The sequence below is a fragment of the Chrysemys picta genome, chromosome 1, assembly GCF_011386835.1.
Source record: "Chrysemys picta bellii isolate R12L10 chromosome 1, ASM1138683v2, whole genome shotgun sequence".
In the NCBI taxonomy this organism is placed as follows: domain Eukaryota; kingdom Metazoa; phylum Chordata; order Testudines; family Emydidae; genus Chrysemys; species Chrysemys picta.
This window is the reverse complement of record NC_088791.1, coordinates 113,884,261-113,903,795: the sequence shown is the minus strand read 5'-3', so window position 1 is coordinate 113,903,795 and position 19,535 is coordinate 113,884,261. Positions and strand designations below refer to the sequence as shown.

Sequence of the window (19,535 nt, the reverse complement as noted above, 5' to 3'; positions counted from 1 at the left end):
GCTTCCTAGCTCTATCCCAGCTTCTCCTCTCCACCCCTCTCGGGGTTTTATCTGCCATTAGACCCTATCAATCCCTAGTTCTCTCCAAGTGCAGCATATAAGGTTAATTGGCATATTAACTCACTCTGGACTTGTGTGGGACGGACACCCCATCACAGCATCCAAGTGCTGAATCCTGTATTTCTTACTCATCCAGAACCTGTTTGGACGTCAGTGGAAGTGTAATATCCATTAGGATTTGGCTGTTGGCCACAGGAGCTGCATAATAATGGAACCTCTTACCAGCCCCCACTCCTTCCACCTCTGAGTGTCTCTGTGGAGCACAGCATCCACATTTGGATGCCTAATTAAGCGGCCTGATTTTTATAACCCATGAGCTTCCAGCAGCTCCTACAGAGGTCAGTGTGCTCAACCCTTGAAAAATCAGGCCATTTGAGCCTAGTTTTAGGCACCTGTTTTTTTTAAATCTTGGCATTGGGATACCAACATAAACCCCCAATTGCAAAGCTCCGTAAAACTGAAGTATAGAATGTCCATATAAAACCCATAGAGAGCAGAGACATATTTAATACACCTCCAAAAATATTTCTGTAAATGACTTTCTCTCTAGATTAACCAAAATTGGCTCATCTTTGTTCTTGAGACCTTCTCCTTGGATCCTGAAAGTATTATCAAATGACATTTACTCAAAGCATGGCAGTTTGTGTGACACAATTAACTAAGCACCGTCAAGTCTCACCATGATTAGAGACCTGAGCACCTTGGCAGGACAGGGCTATGAAAATAATTCATTACACAGCATGGATCAAATCTATGTGCGACAGCAACATGTAGCATTTCCCCATTACAATTCAATTGGTTCTGCTGCTAAAGTATTTCTACCCTAAACTATGGGAACTGTGTCGTGTGCCAAGTGCCCATTTACTGCTATTTGTGATAAATTATTTTACAGGAGTACCAGAAAAACAAAATGAAGACATTAAAATTGAGACGGAAAAGGAGGAGGGGTTACTCAGTATCAAAGTTTTGCCTGATAGGCTTTTTCCAGGAAGTGTCTGTGGAAAGAATAAGCTAAAGTAATAAGGGCTGTAGCTGGGAACCTAGGCTCTAAAAAAATCCCAAGGAATCTGATATTCACAGCATAATATTCAGTAAAGGGGTTATAGATAATACTTCTCTGCTGGAAAACAAACAGGAAGGCTCAGGTATGTTTTTAATTTCTTACCTATTCGATTCAGTTTCTGCTCTACTGAATTATTAGCTTTTTAATAGAAATGCTTTGTAAAATCTAGCATATCATGTTCAGACTAAAGTTGTCCCATGTGCATAAAACACTTCAGGATAGACTTGATCTCATTTATGACAAAGCAAGTCCAAGTAACTTCTGACCAGGGCCGGCTCCAGGCACCAGCTTAACAAGCAGGTGCTTGGGGCGGCCAAGGGAGAGGGGCGTCACCTGCGGCAATTCGGGGGTGGCAGGTCCTTCACTCCCTCCAGGAGTGAAGGATCTGCCGCTGAACTGCCGCCACCGATCACGGCTTTTTTTTTTTTCCAATTGCCGCCACCGATCGCAATTGCGATCGCGGCTTTTTTTTTTTTTTTCCCGCGCTTGGGGCGGCAGAAATGCTGGAACCGGCCCTGTTTCTGATTAAATAAATTTGCAGTGAAGTCAAAATCAGGCCCTTGGATTTGAGCTTTATGAGTGCAGATGGGAAGGTAGGAGTAGCTGGAAAAGCAAACAGGAGGGTGGAAGATAAAGTGCTGTAAGGGGAGTTTGCTTTATCTGTAAAAGCTTCTGTTAGCTGTTTTTCTGTCTTCAACTCCCTTAGTGCACGCTAAGTTACACTTGTTAGCACATCCTGCATGCCAGATTGGTGCAAGTTGCACTACTCTGCCATGTAAACCAGCTCACTGGTCTACTTGTACTTGGTGTGTATTTTACACTGCCACTTATATGGCTGCTGAATTTGGCCTGGAGACTTACATGGAAGGAGCACCTGTTAATACTGGCTCTGAACTTGGCACATACATTTTTAGATTAGAGGTTGGCTATGAATGTTGGATCAGCAGCAAGACCACAGTTAAGGATGAGTCAGGGTTTTCAGTTTCACAAAATAAAAATTATGTTCTAATTCTTTTGAAAACGAGAACCTGAACTATAGAGTTTTCACATGCGTCAGACAAAGCGGGTATTCACCCATGAAAGCTTATGCTCCATACTTCTGTTAGTCTATAAGGTGCCACAGGACTCTCTGTCACTTTTTACAGATCCAGACTAACACAGCTACCCCTCTGATACTATAGAGTTTATAGTTTTGAAGAACTCTACATTGTTATACTTTTTTTAATACCATTGACATCTATTTTTAAGCATAAATATTAGGGCTGTCAAGCGATTAAAAAAAATTAATCCCTATTAAACAATAGAATACCATTTATTTAAATATTTTTGCATGTTTTCTACATTTTCAAATTACTGATTTCAATTACAACACAGAACACAAAGTGTACAGTGCTCGCTTTATATTTATTTTTATTACAAATATTTGCACTGTAAAAAACAAAAAATGTATTTTTCAATTCACCTCATATAACTACTGTAGTGCAATCTCTTTATCATGAAAGTTGAACTTACAAATGTAGAATTATGTACAAAAAAAACCTGCATTCAAAAACAAAACAGTGTAAAACTTTAGAGCCTACAAGTCCACTCAGTCCTACTTCTTGGTCAGCCAATCACTCAAACAAACAAGGTTGGTTACAATTTGCAGGAGATAATGCTGCCTGCCTCTTGTTTACAACGTCACCTGAAAGTGAGAACAGGCATTTGCATGGCACTGTTGTAGCTGGCATTGCAAGATACTTATGTGCCAGATGCGCTAAAAATTCATATGTCCCTTCATGCTTCAACCACCATTCCAGAGGACATGCTTCCATGCTGATCATGGGTTCTGCTTGATAATGATCCAAAGCAATGCAGACTGGCACATGTTCATTTTCATCATCTGAGTCAGATGCCACCAGCAGAATGTTGATTTTCTTTTTTGGTGGTTCGGGTCTGTAGTTTCCACATAAGAGTGTTGCTCTTTTAAGACTTCTGAAAACATGCTCCGCACCTCATCCCTCTCAGATTTTGGAAGGCACTGCACATTCTTAAACCTTGGGTCGAATGCCGTAGCTATTTTTAGAAATTTCACATCAGTACCGTCTTTGTGTTTTGTCAAATCTGCTGTGAAAGTGTTCTTAAAATGAACATGTGATGCATCATTATCCGAATCTGCTATAACATTGCATATATGGCAGAATGCAGGTAAAACAGAGCAGTAGACATACAATTCTCTCCCCCCGTCCACCCCCCCCCAAAGGAGTACAGTCAAATTTAACTGACGCATTATTTTTTTAACAAGCATCATCAGCATGGAAGCATGTCCTCTGAAATGTGACCAAAGCATGAAGGGGCATACGAATATTCAGCAAATCTGGCACGTAAATACCTTGCAATGCTGGCTACAAAAGTGCCATGCAAATGCCTGTTCTCACTTTCAGGTGATGTTGTAAAGAAGAAGAAGGCAGCAGTATCTCCTGTCAATGTAAACAATCTTGTTTGTCTTAGCAATTGGCAGAATAAGTAGGACTGAGTGGACTTGTAGGCTCTAAAGTTTTACACAGTATTTTTTTTGAGTGCAGCTATACCCCCCCCCAAAAAAAACCCTGCATTTGTAAGTTACACTTTCACAATAAAGAGTTCGCACTTCAGTTCTTGTATGAGGAATTGAAAAATACTAGTTCTTTTGTTTATTTTTACTGTGCACATACTTGTAATAAAAAAATATAAAGTGAGCACTGTGCACTTTGTATTCTGTGTTGTAATTGAAATCAATATTGAAAATGTAGAAAAACATCCAAAAATATTTAATGAGTTTCAATTGGTATTCTATTGTAATAAGTGCGATTAACGTTTTTGAGTTAATGGTGTGAGTTAACTGCGATTAATTGACAGCCCTAATAAATACGTCACAAAACTGGTCAGAATATAGATTTGGCTCCACGGTATCCCTTTTTTGGAATCTGTGACAATTTGGGGAATTTATGTACAACTTATTAACTCTGGTTGATCTTAGGAAATTGTTCATCACTGTATGTGAAATTCACCATCTGACACCAGGACCCAGAAACCTGCCCAGCTGGCCTTTGCTCCTTCCTACTGGGCAGGCGCTCCAGCCCTTCGCAGCCAAATCCCATGGTTGACTCAGCCCAGGCTCCATCAGCTGTAGGAAGGGCCCTCCTGGTTGGCTGCATCCCCTATAACCCTGCCTCCTAGGTGGACAGGGTGACCACTAAGAACTTCAAGGAATGAAGCAGCAAATGAAGTCCGGCTGCTTCATCCTTCAAGATGTGTAGAGGTACCTGCAAAAGGGGAAGGAGTGGGTAGAGGAGGGGATACCAGATAAAACACAGCCATATAGATTTACAGTAATAAGGGACAGGCAATTTTTTATTTAAATAAGGGACATCTTATAGAACAGAACTAGTGCCTAAATACCTTTGAGGAGCTGAGACCTGTAGCCAAATTTCATCCCCTAATGAGTATGTGTAAAGAATTAGTTCTAGTGTGTATTTGGTGTTTGTATGTTTTTATGCTGGGGGGGGCGGGGGTTGAACAACAGGGAGATATAAAAGATGCCTGACATGTTTTGTAACTGTGATGCCATGAAATCATAAGGGAGAAAATAGATGCCCTTTGAATAGGTGGTGATCTAAGGACTTCTAAACCATGAATAATTTAACAGGAGAGAGATCAAAAACTATAATCTGTTTGGGGATTTAAGGAAGATATTCTTTTTATTATGAAATTTAACAGGGCAGAAGAAATTCCAAAGATAGATGTCAACTTCACACTGTCGCTCTGCCAACATTGGTTACAAGAAAATTTTAAGAGAGGCTGCTGTTAGAATTGAAATAACTTGTAAAACAACAAGACCACTGATTTTATTCAGACCGTATTTTGTTTCTGAATAAATTGAATTATTGGAGGTTGTGTGTTTCCCTTTTAATAACATACTGAAAAAAAGTAATTCGTGACACCATATTTTTCCTGTGCACACCATAATTTCTTATGTACATTTTTATAATAATCCAGTCATGTTTGAAGAGGTGAGAGACATGTACATGTAATATCTTTGATTGGACCAACTTCTGTTGGTAAGAGAGACAAATTTTCCAAGCTATACGGAGACCTGAAGAAAAACTCTGTGTAGCTTGAAAGCTTGTCTCTCAAAGATATTACTGTGACGGTATACCTCATAAGGCATCTTAGGAATATGCTTATGAATGTATATATGATATAACTGGAATATGTTTTATGTTACATATGCCATGTAACATATCTATGTAATATCCTCCCCTTTGTATGCATGTATCATTTTTGTACTTGAAGTTCAGAATATTGGCTGTAAGCTTGCTTGATTTCTAAGTAGCCTTAGTAAAGCATTTGGTCAGTTTCTTGAAAAAGGAATGTGCAAATTAAGTGCCTTATCAAGAACCACTTAAGCCAATAATGAACTCAAAGATACCAATCCACATCGGAGCTTTCCCAGAAATGTGGCTTGGCTGGTAAAAAAACTCAGTCATGCATGGACGTGTGACTTGCCCATGTGACTCCAAAACTTCATCTTGGAGCTGGATTTTGCATAGGAGAGAGGAGGGGGTTGCCCCCCACAAGAGAAAGTCTACTTAAACCCCTGGCAGATCCCTCCATTTGGTCTTCAGCTGGCTAAAGCCTCTCCATCCTCAAGGATACCTGAAAGAAACTGGAACAAAGGACAGTAACTACAGGGGGTGTGAGTGATTGCTGGACCCAGACTAGATTAGTAGTCTGTAAAAGGAAGCTTACTGGGTGAGGTTTTTATCTGTATTCAGTTTTCTTAGACATAGACTTGCGTGTTCTATTTTATTTTGCTTGGTAATTCACTTTGTTCTGTCTGTCACTACTTGGAACCACTTAAATCCTACATTCTGTATTTAATAAAATCACTTTTTACTTATTAATTAACCCAAAGTATGTATTAATACCTTGGGGGGGGGGAGACAAACAGCTGTGCATCTCTCTATATCTGTGTTATAGAGGGTGAACAATTTATCAGTTTACCCTGTCTAAGCTTTATAGAGGGTAAAATGGATTTATTTGGAGTTTAGACCCCATTGGGAGTTGGGCATCTGAGTGTTAAAGACAGGAACACTTCTGTACGTTGTTTTCAGTTAAGTCTGCAGCTTTGGGGCACATGGTTCAGACTGTGGGTCTGTGCTGGAGCAGACTGGCATGTCTGGCTCAGCAAGACAGGGTGCTGGAGTCCCAAGCTGGTAGGGAAAGCAGGGGCAGAAGTAGTCTTGGCACATCAGTTGGCAGTTCCCAAGGGGGTTTCTGTGATCCAACCCATCACAATTAACTAATAGTATAAATTGTGGGTGAGGTAATTCATTACATTTAAACAAACCTTTTATCTTACCATTTTGAAACTCTTTAGTGTTACATCCTTATAAAAGGAGGACCATTTATTTATCCCCAAAGATAGGTTCCAGGTTGTCCTATCTATTATGTAATTAAGGTTAATGTTGAAATTACTACTTTTCCTGTGTCATACTTTGTTGCCAGTAATTCTCTCATTCACTGTTCTTTACATAATCAGCTTATTAAAATGATCATTTGTAGCCTCTATTTTTCCATGTCTCTCACCTCTTAAAACTTCAAAGCTGCCATGAGCTCTTGGAATATTTCAAAGCGATTGATAAGGACTATTGTCTTATGGACCAAAATTTGCCTTCATTGCCTTCTGAAATGTGGACATTTCAGAGAGAGAAAATTGCATTTATAATGGACCCTTATGATTTACACTTGTATTTTCTCCCTCTGAAGTTCTGCTCTGAGAACTGTGTTCCTCACCTAAACCTTGTTAACCTATACTGTATTCTGCAGCTTCTATACCTTTTTCTGTACACATGCTGTACTGTTCAGTTTCCACTGCATGTGGAGAGTTTCTACAGCTGCTTTATGTTCCTCCTTTTGGGTCTGTGATATCATTATAATATTAAAATTTTCTTACCCTGCAAGTGAATTCTCTCATAGAAAAAACAGATAAAATGTTTCTAAGTAAATTTGTACATAATGCCAACATCTCATTGCTTATTTTTAGAAATAATTAACAAATCACATGTTTATCTCTTATTATAAACATGTTAGTTATTGATTTAAAAATAATTGAAGCCAAGCATTGTTTGATAAATGAGCACATTGTTTAATGGGGACTAGCAAACAACTTGTTTCTGCTGTAGTCCAGAAGAGTTGTCATCTTTTAGACCCTTATATGGTGCAGTTTCTGCCCTCTTAATCTAACCCAGAGGTGAAGATAATTAGAAAGCTCCTTCTCACTGCACACAAGGAAATGGTTTTTGAGTTGACCAATCACAAAACGTGTGTTAGCCCCTTGTAGGCATGGCACCAGTCCAGCATGTAAATGTGACTTCACTACTTTATAGTGCCTTCAACTGATACTTATTTACTCTGTACTTGGGTTGCAAAAAAGAGCAAAGGATCGGTTGTACTGAGAGCATAATTTGCTCAAATATGGTCCAGCTGTACTACTTTGGGTTTGTACTGTGGCAAGTCTCTTTTCAAAGCATCATTACTTGTTCCTATATTCAAAAAAAGCGCACCTGGGAGGGGGGACCCCCCAAAAAAATTACAGCTCTTTTTCATGTGTATTGTGTGCGTGCACTTCTTACAAATTGGAGATGACTTTCTGAATATTTACCTTTTATTTTAAAAAAGGGAAATTGTAGACGAGTCCCTATTCTGTTTCCTGTTGCAGAAATATACCATTTAGAAATTGGAGCCAAATCTATCTATTTTGGAGTTGTTTTAAACTAATCTGAAACAAGTTTTCATTACAATTTTTGATTCTCACGACAAACTTTTCTCCAAAATAGAAGGGTATATATTAGGGCTATTGATTAATTGCAATTAACTCACGCAATTAACTCAAAAAAATTAATAGTGTTAAACACACTGTTAAACAATACAATATCCATTGAAATTAAATATTTTTAGATTTTTTTCTACATTTTCAAATATAGATTTCAATTACAAACAGAATACAAAGTGTACCGTGCTCACTTTTTATTTCTGATTACAAATATTTGCTCTGTAAAAAACAAATAGTATATTTCAAATCACCTAATACAAGTACTGTAGTGCAATCTCTATCATGAAAGTTGAACTTATGTATAATTCTACACTTTTATTTAAAAAAAAAAAACCTGCCCTCAAAAACAAAACAATGTAAAACTTTGGAGCCTACAAGTCCACTCAGTCTTATGTCTTGTTCAGACAATCGCTCAGACAAACAAGTTTGTTTACATTTGCCGAGATAATGCTGCCTGCTTCTTGTTTACAATGTCATCTGAAAGTGAGAACAGGTGTTCGCATGGCACTGTTGTAGCTGGCGTTGCAAGATTTTTGCATGCCAGAAGTGCTAAAGATTCATACGCCTCTTCATGCTTCAGCCAAAATTCCAGAGGACATGCTTCCATGCTGATGACTCTCGTTAAAAACAATGCGTTAATTAAATTTGTGACTGAGCTCCTTGGGGGAGAATTGTATGTCTCCTGCTGTTTTACCCACATTCTCCCATATATTTCATGTTATAGCATCATAGTCGGATGATGACCTAGCACATGTTGTTCATTTTAAGAACATTTTCACTGCAAATTTGACAAATGCAAACAAGATACCAATGTGAAATTTCGAAAGATAGCTACAGCACTCGACCCAAGATTTGAGAATCTGAAGAAGTGCCTTCACAAATCTGAGAGGGATGAGATGTGGAGCATGCTTTCAGAAGTCTTAAAAGAGCAACACTCTGATGTGGAAACTACAGACCCCAAACCACCAACAAAGAAAATCAACCTTCTGCTGGTGGCATCTGACTCAGATGATGAAAATGAACATGTGTCAGTCCACACGGCTTTGGATCGTTATCAAGCCAAACCCATCATCAGCATGGACGCATGTCCTCTGGAATGATGGTTGAAGCATCAAGGGACATATGAATCTTTAGCGCATCTGACATGTAAATATCTTGCAACACCAGCTACAACAGTGCCATGCGAACACCTGTTCTCACTTTCAGATGACATTGTAAACAAGAAGCAGGCAGCATTATCTCCGGCAAATGTAAACAAACGTGTTTGTCTGAACGATTGGCTGAACAAGACATAGGACTGAGTGGACTTGTAGGCTCCAAAGTTTTACATTGTTTTGTTTTTGAGGGCAGGTTTTTTTTTTAATATACATAATTCTACACTTTTAAGTTCAACTTTCATGATAGAGATTGCACTACAGTACTTGTATTAGGTGATTTGAAATATACTATTTCTTTTGTTTTTTTACAGTGCAAATATTTGTAATCAAAAATATAAAGTGAGCACTCTACACTTTGTATTCTGTGTTGTAACTGAAATCAATATATTTGAAAATGTAGAAAACATCCAAAAATATTTAAATGGTATATTATTGTTTAATAGCGCAGTTAGTCACACAATTAATCTTTAATAGCTATTAATTTTTTTTATCACTTGACAGCCCTAGTATATATTAATGTTGATTTGAACAATATTGCTGCAGTTTATTTAGTGTTGCATAAAACCTAAATATTGTTTTATTATATTTTGTGACATATATACCCAGTATATTTAAATAGAGCCATAACACATTTCTGTTTTCCGCAGTCTGAAAAACTGCTTTTCATATACCATACCTAGATAAGATGCCTCCAAGAGTACCTCTGACGTCAAAAAGGAAAAAAATTCACGTAAAAATATTCTCAAAATAGATGGGGGTGGGAGGAAAGATAGAGACACATGAACAACCTGAAGGGAAGTAGGTGCAGTTATAGAAAGTTAAAGCGGTAGCTGAGTATTTCTTCATACTTGGGATACCTGGCAGAGAGTACTTGAAGCTTTTGGAAGTTTGGATACAAACATTTTTTTTATGCAAACTCCCAATTTAAATGATCTTGAATGTTTTCAGTTTCTACTTTGACTGGAATTAAGGAGGGGGAGATGTGATAAAATGCGAGCCACAGGGCTACCGTGTCAGTCTAACTCTCTCTGGCTGGCCCAATGAATATTTAAGTATTTATACACAATGAAACAGCTCCAACATGAGAGATTTGCCTGAGCATTACTCCAGAATATGCCATCACAGTGGGTAGGGCACTCTCCTGGGAGGTGAAGAGACCCAACTTCTACTCCCTGCTCTATAGCAGGCAGTGTGAGGATTTGAACCCAGGTCTCCCACATCCTGGGTGAGTGCTCTAACTTCTGGGTTAAGGGTTGTATGGGATGGACACACTTAAGCACCTAACTTCAGCAGAGGGTTCACAGCTGTGACTGCTGAGTGGGAGAGTTGTTTTCCTCCAGCTAGTGCCTAACTCCTTTTGAGGGACAGGGCTTTGGCCACACCCCTCTCCAACATTTCCTATTGGCTAGTTTAGATAGCTCCCAGCATCAATGTACTGGCGTCTGTAAATCCTTTTGTAGGCATTTAACTCTCCCCATCCATTGGATAGGGAGCCTGGGCACCTAACTCAAGATTGTTAATTCCAGTAGGTGGCAGGTTGCTTAAATCCCCTTTGTCATTTGCCCAGGGTCACATAGGACATGAGTGATGGAGCAGGAAATTAAACCCACATCTCCCAAGCAAGTATCCTAACTACTACAGCATCCTTCCTCTCATTGGTGAGAAGTTTCTTTGAAAAATCTGGCCATTCATGCCAGAAGAGCTGCTGTATACAGAGCAGCTTGGAAGATCTATAAAGAAGTCACAGAAGACTATGTCCTAGGAGAGCATTTCAATAAAGCATACATTCCAGCTAATTCATTGTGGGAAATCCCTAATTAAAAAAAATGCATTTCCTTTCTTAGTAATTTGAGGGTCAAACCCGTCAGAATTATTGATTCTGACATTGTTTATGGAGAGAGAAACTTGCCTGACTGATTTGCATGAAATTTCAGTTCCGCAGAACATAGTATAGTATATTAAACAGAAACAATGCCCATTTAGAATGCAAGTATGTATAATTTGTATGTTCTTTTCAGCCAAAAATGCAAACTTTGCCATCAGCACCTGTTCCTTATTATTTTAGTTGATCAGCACAGAACTCCAACAAGCTAAGAAAAACCAACAAAACAGAAGTGCTGCACTTGTAACTTAAGTTGCACTTTAAGCAGAGAGCTTTGGTATAAGAAATTCAATACTATCAAACTCAGTGGCATAAACAAGAAAATCAGAGTGAAAGCTGGAATCTTACCCAGTATGAAGTCATAGACTATATTATCTATCCATTTTGGTATTTATCATGCTACTCACTCTGGTGTTTAAATGCCTCAGATTTTGACATTGTATACTGCATTAGAGACAGCTATAACTCATCCCCTGTACAAGCCGATGTCATTAGCACCATATTAGGCCAAATCTGATATCAATTGGCCATTTTGATAATCTCAAGATGAAATGCAGGGAGGGATTGGCAACACAAAATCCACTTTCCTTGATAAGAGCAGGCCACACTGAGGTCATAGAAGGTAAAACAGCAAACCCGTGACCTTATATTATATTGTTGTTACTAAATCTGTGTATGTGCCTGGTTTGTCATTGATATTTACTTTGTCTCTCTCTTAGGTCTTAAGCAGCCTCTGTACCAGTTGCCTGTGGGATGGATTTATAGCTTCATGGAAGATGGAGAACATTCCTGGCTTCCAGGTGGTGAAATCATTTGAGCCAGAGCTAATCATGTGACATAGGAATCACTGGATATGAAATTTCCAGGATCAGAAGGAAGTGGCAAGTCTCCATGTGAAAGATTCTCCTAAGGCTTTGGTCTAGTGTCACAGTCTCCATAAGACAGAGTTTGTGTCTTTGTAGTTTTCTGACATAAGTTCAGTGTTAACGGTTATTCTAACAAACAGCAGACTAATACATTTCACTACAGCTGGAATTTCTCTTCTTGCATACACCTGAAAAGTGTTCCTCTCATGCACATGCACTGAAACTCATCAAGAAGTTTACTGAAAACCCTAGGAACTGAAACTCATGAGATTCACACCACACTAATAAGCAGAACATTTCAGATGGGTATATTTAATCAGAGACAATATTATTTTGCATTTACAGCAGAGGAGTGGGAATCAGATTTCCTTAGTTCTGTTTCCACCAACATCTGCTAGAGGCTCACACACATCTTGGACAAGTCCCTAGAAGCCAAAATACAAAAACCACCACACACGCATTAGATGGTGCCTCATTTTTGAAGTGCCCAACCTGAGATGTATTGGACCTAATTTTCAGAGGTGCTGAGTACCTGCAGCTCCCACTGACTTCAGTTGGAGCTGTAGGTGCTTAGTGTCTCTGAAAGTTAGGCCCCAAATGTCTCTGGATAGGTACCCAAACATCAGTTATACACACCCCTCTATCTGTGCAGTCCCTCCTCCAGTGCAACAAGTATTTTGTCCCATCCTTTCCTACAAAAAGCAGAGTTAGTTGGGTATCATTGATATATGTCTTCTTCTAACCTGAATGCTTCTCAGCACCTGTTCCCCAGCTCTAGCTTAAACAATCCCACCTCCCACCCCCGGTAATGGAATGCTAAACTGTGATATACTGATCAGCCACTAGGTGGCAATGTGTGTAAAAATCTTATTTAAACAAATGTCAGCCACACCTGCAGCTAGAGAATTAAAGGATCTTATGACATCTGGTGTACACAAGCAAGCTCAATAGCTGTATCTGATACAGGAGTACATGACCCAGCCCCCAAATCCTGTTAGTATTATACAGCCAGCTCTCCTGACTCCCAGTCTTCTCTCAAACCACTAGACCTCAATCCCTCCCTTATACCACTGCCTGTAACAACTATAGTAGCAGATCAAAGCCTGCTCCTGTGAATGCTTCCTGCAAAATGCCGAGTTATGTTTGCCTTCAACAGGATCAAATGAATCATCTGCTGCTGGGCTCACACTCCAAGGCTGCCCCACAACACCTGCAGTTTTATATAATTCCACCCACTCACACTCAGATAAAAGCAGGTATGGGACCCTGCCTTGACTGTTGACCATGGATAAACTTAATTTCAAACCATCCAGCCTTCCAGGAAATGGTACAAAGATATTGCTTCTGTAATATTTATCTGGTTTTGACTTGTGAAGTTGGTGGTACATTTGGCTACATGCGGTGTGGTAATTATTTAGGTCTTTCTTACAAATCCATTTATTCAACCTCAGAATTTAAGTCACCTTCATGTGACTTGTGACATTACAGAGCACTGTTACCTACCAGAACACAAACAGTTCCTTTGGGGCAGAGGGGACTGGAACGTAACTTCCTCTTCCAGCATACACAGAAGAGTGTAAAATTATGCCTTTAGTTTGCTGAGTGAACTAATCGTAATGCTTTTGCTCCACCTGTTGTTCAGTTGCATTTCTGCAAGGCAATGTGGTTGTAAAGTTCCAGAACCAAATACTGAACCACAGTATCAGTTCCGGTAACAGTGGTCACAGTATTTTTAGAGATTATGTGCTAAATCTTCCACATAGCTTACCCACTCCTCCCCCCAGCACAGATGCTGCAACCTGAAGAGCATGCAGTGGGGCAGAGAGAACCACAAATTAGAATAGCAGTGGCATCTGAACCTTAACTACAGTGCTGCTTAAGGGGCACCATAAAAGCTGTTGGAGCATGACAAACATCTGTCAGGCAAGCATACTTTTTTAACTGCTTTCCATTTTACATAGTGATCTCATGCATATAAATACAAGGCTGTTCAATAAGGTTATCCAGCAGTGGCAGAGGATGGAAATCAGGGGTTCTCAAACTTCATTGCACCACAACCCCCTTCTGACAACAAAAATTGCTACACGACCCCAGGAGGGGACCAAAGCCGGAGACCTGCCGCCATGTAGGGGTAAAGCCAAAACCCAAGCCCTGTCCCCTGGGCGGAGGGACCAAAGCCAAAAGGCTTCAGCCCCATGTAGGGGGCCTGTAACCTGAGCCCCACACACAGAGCTGAAGCCCTCAGGCTTCAGTTTTGGCCCAGGCCTGGGCCTCAGCAAATCTAACACCAACCCTTGCAACCCTATTAAAAAGGGCTCGTGACTCAGTTGGGGTCCCAACCCACAGTTTGAGAACTACCATTTTAAATTAATAGCCTTTATTTTATTAACACAAAAGCACATCCATTTTAGCTCAAATAGGAGTAGGAATCTTAGCATTGTCTATTTAGATTGTAAACTTTTCCAGGCAGGGCGTGTGCGCTACTCTGTATCCGCACAGCCCCTAGCACAATGGAGCCCCATGCTTGGCTGGTCTTTAGGCACTACCGTAACAAACACGATTAAGTCATTTCCCTGCTGTTCTGCTTGCTCCTGTGACTGGAGGTAGCACTAAAGCACTGCTGGGCAGTGTGATTGGTACCCCACAGAACAATTTAAACCTAGAGGTTTGCACTCACTAGGGCTCATGCTGCTTCCCGAGAAGTGGCATCTGATCCTCCGGACAGCAGTTTGTTTTCTCCCGGTGCCAGAGAGGTGGGGAAATAAATGGCTCAAGCTCAGCTGAAGTGATGGGCAGGATGGCTCTGGGGAGAGTGATTGAGTATGGTGAGTGGTGGGGAGGGGGCAATAGCATCTTTGTTATCACAAAGCACATGCCAGGGAGTGGCTTGGATCTACTGTGGCTCTTTTTATTCTCATAGAGCAGCTGCAGCATCCAGTGCCTATTTCCATCTGGGACAGGCCAGGAGACTTCCACCATTCCCATGTAAATATGCTGTAAGGCATGGGTCACTGTGGCAATGTCTATACTGCAACAAACAACTACAGCACTGAGTCTCAGAGCCCAGGGCAACTGACTCAGGCTTGCAGGGCTGAAGGGCTAAAAATAGCAGCATAGACATTCCCACTCTCAGAGCCTGGGCTCCAGGCTGAGTGGGAATGTCTATGCTGCTATTTTTAGCTCCACAAGCCCAAGTCAATTGGCCAAGGCTTTGAGACTCAACATTGCAATTGCAGAATAGACATACCCTCAGTGACCTGCAGGCTGTCTCAGAGCAGTGCACTCTCCTTTGAGATACTAGAACATAGTGGCTACCTCCTAAGCACACCTTTGGGCCAGAGATCACTCTGTAGCACGCTGCCTGTTTCCCCCTCCTCAGCCCTTTAAAAGCCTCACAGTTAAAGGTGGTTCAGACAGCCACCATATAGGGTCCCACTTATTTAGTCCTCCAATGCATACTCGCCCTCTAGGACACAAGCAGTTCAGTATTTCTCTCCTGATGTAACCCAAACCACCACCAACTTACACAATCTTCATCCCAGCTGGCTTTTAGTCTCTCCCCAGCTTTCACAGGGCCTCTCCCAGGCTTCCCTGCCAGAGCTTTCTCATGCTTCTTCAGCTTTCCCCCCCGCTGACTCAGGGCCCTGCAGACACCTTCTTACCCCCCCCCCCCCCCTGCAGCAACTACAGTTTCCTATGCTTACCACTATCACCACACCTTCCTGCTCTTTTTATCCTGGGAGCACCTGATTCAACCCAGGTGTGGCTCATCCTATAATCAGGGCAGGCTTAGCCCCAGGCTTTCCAGTTTATGGGATTAGCCATCCTGTTACAGATACCCTCTGGCTGTTCCTGTGGGGTTTTATATGCCATTAGTCTATAGCCCCCCTACAGTTCTCTAGCAGAATAAGTTAGCCAGGGAATATTCCTAGACAGTGTATGGGTGCATAATGGCTGTATCACAAAGCGCCCAACAGCCCCAGCATGGGGTCATGGCCAGGGAGAAGGGGGCATGGCCAGGCCACTGCTGACATCTGCTCTTCTTGGATGGTGCCTATAGCCCCTAGGGGCTTTTCCAGCAATATGTAAGTTAGAACATCTTAGAGGAATAGAGAAGGGTACAGGGCTCCGTGGACCCTGCTCAGGGCTCCATCTTATCCAACACATAGCTGGAAGCTGATGGGAAAATTTGAAGCCCCTCTACGCAGCCCTGTCTCTGTTCTGCCTCTCCCACCCCAGGGCCTCCTGGCAGCTATGATTTGGGGAGCAGCCTGCATTCTCATCCCTCAGCTTTCTGCCTGTTTCAGGGGGGCAGTTTCCACTATCCCAGCCTTTCCGGAGCCTCCATTTGAATCCCCCTCCCCAGTGCCTCTCTCTGCTGTTGCTCAGAACTTTCACAAGCAACAGCTAAACTGGCCTGATGCTTAGAGAGGCAAGATGAAGTGAACAGTTAACACCTCTGCAGTCAAACAACCCCCCAACCTCATCATCATCAGACAGCTCCTCACAGAGCAGGACACACCAATTCAAAGTGGCACTAGACCCTGCCAGAACAACAGATGCAAAACCTGCAGACCTGTCTCCACTGCTACAAAGATCAACACCACACACACAAACACATCTTTCAAGTTCCATGGGTCCTACATATGTGGTGTACCTCATCCAGGGCACTAGATGACCCAATAATAACTGTGTGTGTGAAACCATGGAACAAATGAACCATCACAGAAAAATGATATAAGATAAAAACACCCTGTCACCTGTGGAGGAACACTTCCCAAAGCAAACACTCTATATATGACCTGTCAGTCCTCATCCTCAAAGGACACCTGCACACTTTCAAACAATGAACCTGGGAGCTTAAATTCATAACTTTGCTTGACACTAAAAATCATGGACTGAAGAGAGGCACTAGATTTATGGTTTACTACAACAATCTATAACCCACTAAATCCCCTCCCCAGATTTTTTTTCCTCTCCCTCTCTCTCCTTTCCCCCCTATGATAGGAGAAGTGTTTACTGGCCACTTCACCGTGAATGGTCTCTTGAAATGTGTTAACTACTTATGCTAAACAATCTGTCCCACCTTGTATTTAGCTGTGACACCCTGAGTGTTTCCCAGACCCAAAAAGCTCCGTGTAAGTAGGAAAGCTTGTCTCTCTCTCACCAACAAAAAATCGGTCCAATAAAAGATATTATCTCACCTGCCTTTGTCTCTAATATCCTGCACCCAACATGGCTACCCCACCACTGCATGTCCTGATGTTTGTCAGTTACATGGCTGTCAGATTTCAGAGTAGCAGCCATGTTAGTCTGTATCCGCAAAAAGAACAGGAGTACTTGTGGCACCTTAGAGACTAACAAATTTATTAGAGCATAAGCTTTCGTGGACTACAGCCCACTTCTTCGGATGCATATAGAGTGGAATAAATATTGAGGAGATATATATATATGTGTGTGTGTATATATCTCCTCAATATTTATTCCACTCTATATGCATCCGAAGAAGTGGGCTGTAGTCCACGAAAGCTTATGCTCTAATAAATTTGTTAGTCTCTAAGGTGCCACAAGTACTCCTGTTCTTGTTGCTGTCAGAGGAAACTGAGTGTGGATGGATATGGGGGAAGAAACCAGTACCGAAGACTGTCAAGACTCTGGTCAGTTTTCATTTTGCTGCATCTTAGGGTAGCTTTGAGCAGCAGCAGCAGCACTGCAGCATTCTGACTGCCGCTTTAGGAAGGCAGCACTAATTGGATTGTACTCCGTTTGCATTTGGAAGTTACCTTCACAGCTATGAGGGCTAGCTTTCATTTAAAGACACTCCTAGACACCCCACTGAATTGATTTTTTCAAGCCCTTGTTAAGAGTGGCTGAAGTCAGTTGCCCTTGCTCTGTAACCTTTTAGATCTAAAACTGGGCAGGGTCAGGCCAAGCCAGCGCTCAGATGTTCTTTCATTCTAAGTAATACAGGAAATGATGTTGTTGATGCCCCAGGAGGTGCTCTTCCCTCTAAGTCCGAATTAGTGCCATGCTGTGCATTGGCTAAGGATCACTGCTGGTGGTGCCAGCTTTCGGCAGAGTTCTATAGAGTTTTTGAGCACCTGTACTCCTGAAGTCCCAGGGCACTTTTCACTTGGCTAGTGGCATGGCCAACCCTAACTGGACAAAAAAAATCCATGACTCAGCAGGACAATCGGTCCAGATACCCCCAAGGGGAGAACAGACAATGAGCAGTTAACCCAGCTGATTGCATACTGGATTATAGACTCCTAGACTTTAAGGTCAGAAGGGACCATCATTTAGTCTGACCTCCTGCATGTTGCAGGCCACAGAACCTCCCACTCCACCCACCCCTACCCCACACACTCCTGTAATAGACCTCTAACCTCTGGCTGAGTTACTGAAGTCCTCAAATCATGGTTTAAAGACAAAGTCACAGAGAATCCACCATTTACAGACATTCCTACTGTACTATAAACCTATATATCAAGTTCTTTTATGAAAGCTTGTAATCTTCTTAAGTCATCATGAATAGGTATATGGACTGTGGTTATGAATCTATGTCTAGTCTAGAGAATACTTAGTCCTGCCATGAGGGCAGGGGACTGGATGACCTCTTGAGGTCCTTTCCAGTTCTCTGATTCTATGTATATATATATATATATATAAAAAAAAAAAAACTATGCTCAATCTGTACAATTTTAACGACACATCACAGTAGGGAAGAACCCCTCCCAAGCCAGTTTACACAAAAGCAACAAGTACCTATTGATTGTGCAGTCCAGGAAAAGACTATGATGGACCATTAGTTAATTGGGGGGGGGGGGGGGAAAAATCGATCATCATCTACTATGGAAGCGTAAAGCCTGAGGTCACACCTTTGTTTATTTGGCTGTGTAACTTGTATACGTGTGCTCTCCTTTACTATTTCATCTTTGAATCTGATTTTTGTATTACATTTATTTTCATCCCAAGCAGGTCTGTTGTGCAAACTGTGTTGAGTAGGTGTGCCAGAGTGAACTGGTAAGTGGGGGCGAGGGCCAGGTTTCACACCTCTGGGGCTGACAAACAAAAGGGAGAGAAGTACCAGATGCTCAGCCTAAGAACTCAAGGAGCATGGATTTAGGGAGCCTAGGAATGGAAGGGTGGTTGGTGTCACCCTGTGGCGTAACCGTGGTGGTTGAAGCCTGAGTGAGACATTGTGCTCGTGGGCAGGCTACTGGTGTCAGGGAACGGAACCAAAGCAGCACAGCATAAAGTCCCTCAAGGTTATGGGCAGACAGCTTCAGAACGCCTCCGTGGTCTGGGTGATCCTCAAAACATCACAGTCAGGCCTCCCAAAATTACAGGATTGGCTTAAAAATCATGAGGGTTTGTGCTGTTTTGTTTAAAGATCACACATTTTGAGGCTTTTCTTTGCCTTCTGGGTTTTCTACCTTAGAGTTTTATGCAGCCACCCTTCACCATGGTATGCGAGTGCCATCCACGTAAAATCAATAGCAACAGCCATGTGTCGAGCAGACCCCATGGAGTTGGACACTTCTCCAATTTGGGGAGGGAGGGGGCACTCTGCTTGGGGTAAAGAGTATTTGGGGGAAGTTGTCTCCAGCAGCCAAAGCTTTAGGTATTGTGAGACTAGAAATCACAAAAA

The 19,535-nt window shown here is 41.6% G+C and overlaps 1 long non-coding RNA gene across 1 annotated transcript; it reads left to right on the top strand.

The window, feature by feature from the left end:
- The first annotated feature begins 1,070 nt into the window (after nt 1-1,070).
- Nucleotides 1,071-12,567, top strand: LOC135975615 (uncharacterized). The gene is made up of 2 exons (XR_010592577.1): nt 1,071-1,205; nt 11,738-12,567. It is a non-coding gene; the product is annotated as an uncharacterized LOC135975615 (long non-coding RNA).
- Nucleotides 12,568-19,535: the final 6,968 nt, after the last annotated feature.